At 38.7% G+C, this 6,906-nt stretch overlaps 1 long non-coding RNA gene across 3 annotated transcripts; it reads right to left on the bottom strand.

Annotated features, from left to right (window-relative positions):
* Window positions 1-1,461: 1,461 nt before the first annotated feature.
* LOC137469663 (uncharacterized) lies at window positions 1,462-6,696 on the bottom strand. Of its 3 annotated transcripts, none has more exons than XR_010996633.1 (5): window positions 6,295-6,696; window positions 5,150-5,329; window positions 3,300-4,433; window positions 3,097-3,172; window positions 1,462-1,547 (listed from the first exon to the last, which is right to left on the bottom strand). It is a non-coding gene; the product is annotated as an uncharacterized lncRNA (long non-coding RNA). The 3 variants fall into 3 exon arrangements; XR_010996639.1 differs by having other exon boundaries at window positions 3,567-4,433; window positions 6,295-6,689; XR_010996640.1 differs by having other exon boundaries at window positions 4,262-4,433; window positions 6,295-6,687.
* Between the last annotated feature and the right edge of the window lie 210 nt (window positions 6,697-6,906).

Here is a 6,906-nt window from a genome sequence, read left to right as displayed (position 1 = left end):
CCCCCAGCAACGCACAGCTGGTGGCATTTGAGATCTCTGGAAGGCTCAGTGAGTTACAAAGAGATGATGCTCCAGTGCAAGCCTCAGAATCTAGTTCAGAAATCCAGCAAGAAATGAGGGACTGGGGCCAGAGGGCTGGAAGGATCCAACCAAAATGTAACAATAACTTGTCCAAGCACAGAACAGCACTAAAAATTAAAAAAGCTAAAGGTTTACATAATTAAAGGTGTGGCTGCTCCAGGAAAGTACATGAGCCCACGGGGATTAAGACTGGCCTAGACCAAAAAGGGTTACTTGGTGATAAATAACCCTTAGAAATGGTAATTATGTTATGCCCTCATGTTATTTACTGCCTAATATTGTTCACTGTGACTCCTTTAATTAATCTACCTGACATTCTCACTAACTCTTTCCTTTTATCCTTTGCTGAGATTAAAGATCCTTTTTATCTTATTGCTTTTATGTTCATTCTTGGGTGAATCCAGTATTAAATTAGATGCCTGTGTGCATTTTGAGCACCCATGGCACTCACTTTTGGGGTTCACAGGAACCTTTTTGCCCCTTCTAAAATGATTAAAAGTTCTTGACAATCCAACTTTCCTGGTCACTTTGAAAGCAGTTTACCCAAGACAGAAGAGAAGTTGCCAAAGTATGACATTTCCCTAACAAAATCCTTAGAAGTGACTGTGTCTTTTTAGACTCACAGAAAACCTCTATGCTTTTTTTCCAATCAAGATTTCTCACTAGGCTCTAAGTTGCTCTGAGAAGCTATCTAGCTAAATTACCCAGTAATTTTCCTTTGCTAGTTTGCCCAAAAAACTGACGAACCTCCCACATTATTATTTCCCAAGACTGTGTTTTTCTCTCTCAGGATATCTTTGAACTGCTTTTAATTACTCAGACTGGTCAAGGTCTCTACTGAAAATTCTCCAGTTCCCTGAAGCAGATCTTCCTGATGACTTAGGCAAGAAAGAAATATTATTATTTCACCTTGTAGTAAATTGCCCATGATCAGCTCTATACTGCAAAGCATCATCTCATGGCCCTTAATAATTGTGGTGCCTACTTCACCAGCAACATTTTATCCTGTAACACATATTCTCCAAGCCAGATTAAACAAACGACTTGTTTACAAACAGTTTAATGAGGAGTAGCTGTGACACACACAACAGTTTCCTTTCCCCCTGAAAGAAGCACACTTCCTATTTTTGTTATAGAGGTGGTCCCAGCAGATGCCTCTGCCAAGGCTTTCCAGTGCGTGACCCTGCAGCCACAGAGCCCTTGTGCCCGTTCTGCATCTGCCGAGACTCCTCAGTGAGGGTGGGACCCTGGCCCTCACCTGAAGTCTCATCTGACTTCAGCCCGACTTCAGCCTCTTGCCTTCCTCCCCTTTGCCAGGGGGCGAGCTCCCTGCTCACAGCAGCTCCAGCGCTGTGCTCAGGACAGGGTTTTCCTGCAGCACCGCTCCAAGCTCAGGGCCAAGCTCTCCATGAGCATCCAGACTCATGTCTCTGCTTTCCACTCTTGTGATCACTCTTTCTGCAGCCCTGGAAAATACATTTGATTCCACCATCACTCAGAAAATAACCTTCCTTCTCTCACATAAATTAGTTGTCATTTCCCTCCTCTTAACCTGTAATGGTATTTTATGCCTGTGTGGTACTTTAAACATTTTAAACCAAATATAATAATTTCTCAGTGGTTTCTTCATAAAACGTGATGGTGAGCCAGACTGTTGCTCATTCTTTTTCCTGGCTTGTCTACCAAAGTAGTCTTGTTCTTTGATTTCTAAGCTTTTGGCTGGGATACCTTTTTAGTTCTGAGTTAATATAGCACTGGGTGCAAAGGGAGATCTTGCCCAGGGGTAGAATGGTTAGACATAGACTCTCTGGAAGTACTACTAACAGTAATAATAATAGTACTACTAATAATAATAATTATAGCAAAATTTCTTCAAGGATACCACACATGAGGAGTGAGATTGTGGACAAAGGATGAGTGTTATTAAATTTTTGATGAAGTAGTGACATGCTGTAGTGAAAAAAAAAAAACATTTAAGGATTTTTTTTGCTTGATTTCTGTTTTATCAAATTTAATGAAAATACAAATTAATTTGAATTTATGTTTTGTGATTACTTTTGCCATTCCTGAGAGCGCTGTCTGCAATAGCTCTTCAATTGAGCTGAATTCTGTAACTTACTTAAATGATAGTATTTCTGCTATGTATTATCAAATTGTTGAATTAAAGCATGCAGAGCCATCAAGAATTTTGATGTAAAACTGCAGCTGTTTGAAGATGTGCAATGAATATCATCTTTAGAGCATATTTTGTCATCACCCTGCTGGGCACTTAGGTATCTTCTGTTTTCCATATTACACATATTTAAAATAGATAAAGCAGAAAAGAAATATGGAAAAGATAGATATCAAGCTACTTGCATGACATTACAACTCGACATTACTACTGCCATAACATTACTGAATACCCAAGGCTATGAGTAGAAATAATCATACTAAGCCTAGCTTAGATTCTCACTAAGATGATGATCTCTGTTCTGATGCCTACTGATATTAAATATCAATAAAATTTGGGCCCTTGTTGGGAGATGCTAATCAAACATATGTTCTGCTGTTCTGATCTATCTCTACTATTATCATGTAATAATGTTGCTCTGTAAGGTGCAGAGAGCAGTACGCAGCTTGATTCATTTCTCATTATCAGGTAATACACAAACAGAGCTGACTGTAACATGAAATTTCTGTGCGTGAAAAGGGAAAGTAAGAAGTACAGCAGTGTAAAAAAGAGAAAGAACAAATGGAGAAAATGTATGCCTGCCAGGGTGAGAACTGTGGGCTTACAACCATTAGCTTAGCAAAGACTGAGAGGCTATAGCTATACTTTATTGCTTGTATTTACTACCACTATGTAAGATGACTGCAGACAAAGTGAAGGTGATTAATAGAAAAGGCAGCTGTGTAGCAGAGCTGTATTCCACTGATGTTTACTTATGTTTCTATAAAAAAATAGACTAAAGCCTGAACAATTTGCATGCAATTTAGAAATCAGAACAGTAAGATACTTGGAGTTCCTCTCACCTGATTCCCACTTCATTTTCCCCATCATTCTCTTACAATACAGGTCCTTGAGTCTCCTGGCTGCAGGCAGGAACAGCTGCAGACATAGAAGCTGCATGATTAATGTGCAGTGAAGATTTGTTTCATTGAATGCTGCTACTTGCTATCAGATTGCTAAAGAGATGGTTCCATTATATTTGTGAGAGGAAAAATGTGACGCATACCTATATGCAAAAAAGTGAAACAAAGAAAAGTACATTTGTGAATAACTTTTAATTCTTCTGGTTGGGCATTGCACTTTGTACAGTACCATCAACAACTTAATGTTACACAAGTGAGTGTTTTGATAGGCTATATGAAGACGTTTCTCATTTTCTCTTTTGTTAGCTTGGAAAGAATAGCTCTTATTTTTACCTTTTTGACCCAGTGTTATTCTACATGACTTGGAAACTCTGTCCATTTTTTCAGTACTAGTCAAAATCTTTACTAACCAGTGCATTTTAGATGTTAACATGGCTAGAAATTGTAAACAGCTATGACCTTGAAAACCTGAATTAAAAATTGGCCAGGTTCATGGCTACAGTTCCTCCTGGGGCCATAGATGCTTGTCTTAGTTTCAGCACTTTTTATGGAAGAAGAGACTAAAGATGCTAAGCCAGGCAGAAAACAGCAGTTGCAACAAGCCCAGACAAAAAGGATGAGGGGACATAACAAGCCTCAGCAAACCCTCAGCTGCTACGGGCACCAGTTCAGCAAGCCTGGGCACAGACTTGGAGAAAGGGCAGCCGCTCTGTACACATCCTGTAGAGTCTAATGTCAGCCATGTAAAACATCTGCATTTGGTATCCACACTTCAGGCACAGCTGGTGGAGGAGAAAGGCCCTTTCAGGATATGATTCACTGCTTTTGATGACCCAAGTACCAAGCAGGCACTCCCACTGTTCATACAATTTTTTTCTCTTTTTTTTTTCCTGTTTTTCTCCTTTGACACCATCATTTTTATTTAAATAATGTATCAGTCCATATGCAGAACTTCCTAATTTTTCTAGTTGCACAGTTTTGAGGGAGACTATGTGTTCTTCACACAGAGATGTTTCAGAGGTGTTTCATATTCTGAGGGTAACAGCTCAGTAATGATAGATTCACTATTATATCTATTTGCAGTAAGCATTGTAGTGCCAAATACCTGATCCAGGCATCTGGACTTAGTCATTAAGTACACTCATGAACTTCCATGGAAAGAAACTAGTGTTTGCACCCACTTTGCAAGGTACTCTCTGCAGGAGTTTTGTGCAAAGAAGGGGAAAATTCAGCATCAACTTTCTGTTGTCCACTAGTGCTCACTTATTGTTAATAAACTTTACATGGAAAGAAGAGAAAAGGAAAAGAAAGGAAAAGAAGAAAAGAAAAGGAAAAGGATAAGAAAAGGAAAAGAAGGGAAGGGAACGGAAGGGAAGGGAAAGGGAAAGGGAAAGGGAAAGGGAAAGGGAAAGGGAAAGGGAAAGGGAAAGGGAAAGGGAAAGGAAAAGGGAAAGGGAAAAGGAAAGGGAAAGGGAAAGGGGAAAGGGGAAAGGGGAAAGGGGAAAGGGGAAAGGGAAAGGGAAAGGGAGGAGATTTAAAAATCATGCAAGTTCAAACATTTGTTAAAATAACTATATTAATGTTGTTATTTGAACTCATATATTCACTCACAGAATACCCCTCATTGTAAATGAAAATACTTAGCTATCCTCCCACAAGAATTTTTCAAAGAAGTTGGAATTGTCTTTGTTAAAAATTGAGTCCTGGAAAATATTTGTTTTTAATACTGAAACCCCCAGTTTGAAAAATATAATCAATATTTTAAAACTGGCTATCTTCCTGTTTTCATTTATGGGAAATGTCAGCATAAAGAAGAAATTTAAAACAACCATTTTTTTCTCCTTTCTCGACTCTCCCATGAAAAACAAATGGTATTTTCCTTCAGCTCTACTGGCAACAGAAAAGCCAATAGAGAAAGCCTTCAGGCATCAGACTGGGTTCCTCTTCAAAAGCACAAGGTTGATGAGTATATTGAGAATCATCAGGAACTCACAAGTCTGAAGGAACCTCAGATCCATCTGCTGGACTATTTGCTCCATGACTCACAGGAGAGTGAAAGGTTGAATTACCATCCCTTCCCTTTAAGAGGATAGATAACACTTGCAAAGCTTCTGAAGATTGATCCCTCCCAGAACCAGAACCTGCAGCTGCCTTCCAAGATGTTAGCAATTCCCTGCAAGATACATATATAATCTAATTGTTAAAAGGCTTCATTTATCTACTAGCCAGAATTAATTTTTTTGGTAGTAAATAAAACAAGATAACAGATTTGAGAACCTTTGAAAATGTGTCTTCAAAACCCTTATGCTGAAATATAATCCTAAGAAGTACTGCCAGTTTAAAACAGAGGCAGTAACTTCACCACCACGACCCTTTATTCAGAACAATTATTTGCTTTTCAAAACACTATTAAAAAAACCCCAAAACAAAATAAAACAAAAAACCAACTGCAATATATATAATTCCATGTGCTAATGGAGAAAGATGGCCTTGTGGGTGGAAAATGGTAAAAATGACTGATTTTCAGAACATGCTCTAAAGTAAGAAGAGGTTGATCTGTCTGTTTTTTAGACTGTGAGATGTTTCTCATGACCCCATTCCCACTAAGGAGAAATATATGTTCTCTGGATACTACATTTGAACAACTGCAAAAGTAGTAGCTTTAAATGTAGAAATAGGTACCATTCATACTGCATAAAAGTGTCACTGCCTGACTCAGTGACACAACACAGTCAGTGTTAGAGACTGGATCAAAACAAAATTCAGGAGTTTTTTTTTTAAACTCTACTATATACTTGCATTAATGGTTTTTAAAATTCTTTAAAATATGGAATGTTTAACAAATAAATTTTGACTTTAAAGTATTTTTTTCCTCCTGTTGTATGAGTGGCTACAATGTTCCATAGAACATGTATGCATAGAAATATGCTATTTAGTACAGTTAGATCATAGTTATATTTGAATCACAGTTTGGCATTTCTCTTTTCTTTCCTAGGTGTATTTTGAAATAAAAACCTGTCTTTGTCTTAAATCACAATGTAAAGCTGCTGTGCTAATCAATAAATAACATTTATGATCATCAGGCAAATTGCTTTTGTTACACTGATTTTTATCATGATCATTGTTCTGTATGTGTACCTGATTATTATCAGCCTGCAGGACGTGTCTGTGCAGAGGCTGGGGTAATGCAGAGTAGATCACTGCAGACTGCAGGAGCTGAATTGAAAGCTCTAGGCACTGCCAGAGCAGCATGTACAGAATAGAAACCAGCTAAAATGGCATGCTAAAATTCCTTAATGTAATCTTAAATTCTCCAGAAACTTATGTATCTGCACAAACAGACACAGTGAAAATCTCAGCAAATAGTAATTTTCTGGATTTACTGTATGACAGGAACATCAGCTGGTAAGTTAAATAATGCAAGACACAGAAATTGAGTAAAAATCTTCCTGTGAGCCTGCTCATCACAGACATGTGAGCATCTGGTTCCCACTGCAATTTCTTCTAAGCCTTCCCAGCTGGGACAAGTGAAAGTTTTATTATGGTCACTGACAATCTGACAGCCATCTGAGATAGGCTGTGAGTCAGTCCCCCATGCACCAGGAGGAACAGAAACTTCCTCATGAAGCACTGGCAGCCAGCAGCACCCTTCCTGCTTTGATTCCCATTTCAGGACGCTGCACCTGCTCAGAGAGTGCTGCACGTCAGCCGGGAGAGCAAGGGAAGGTTCCACAGGCACCTCTCACACAC

Source organism: Anomalospiza imberbis, chromosome 1 (assembly GCF_031753505.1).
Source record: "Anomalospiza imberbis isolate Cuckoo-Finch-1a 21T00152 chromosome 1, ASM3175350v1, whole genome shotgun sequence".
NCBI classification, from domain to species: Eukaryota; Metazoa; Chordata; class Aves; order Passeriformes; family Viduidae; genus Anomalospiza; species Anomalospiza imberbis.
Note: the sequence above shows the minus strand (reverse complement) of the source record. Positions and strands in the feature narration are given on the sequence as shown.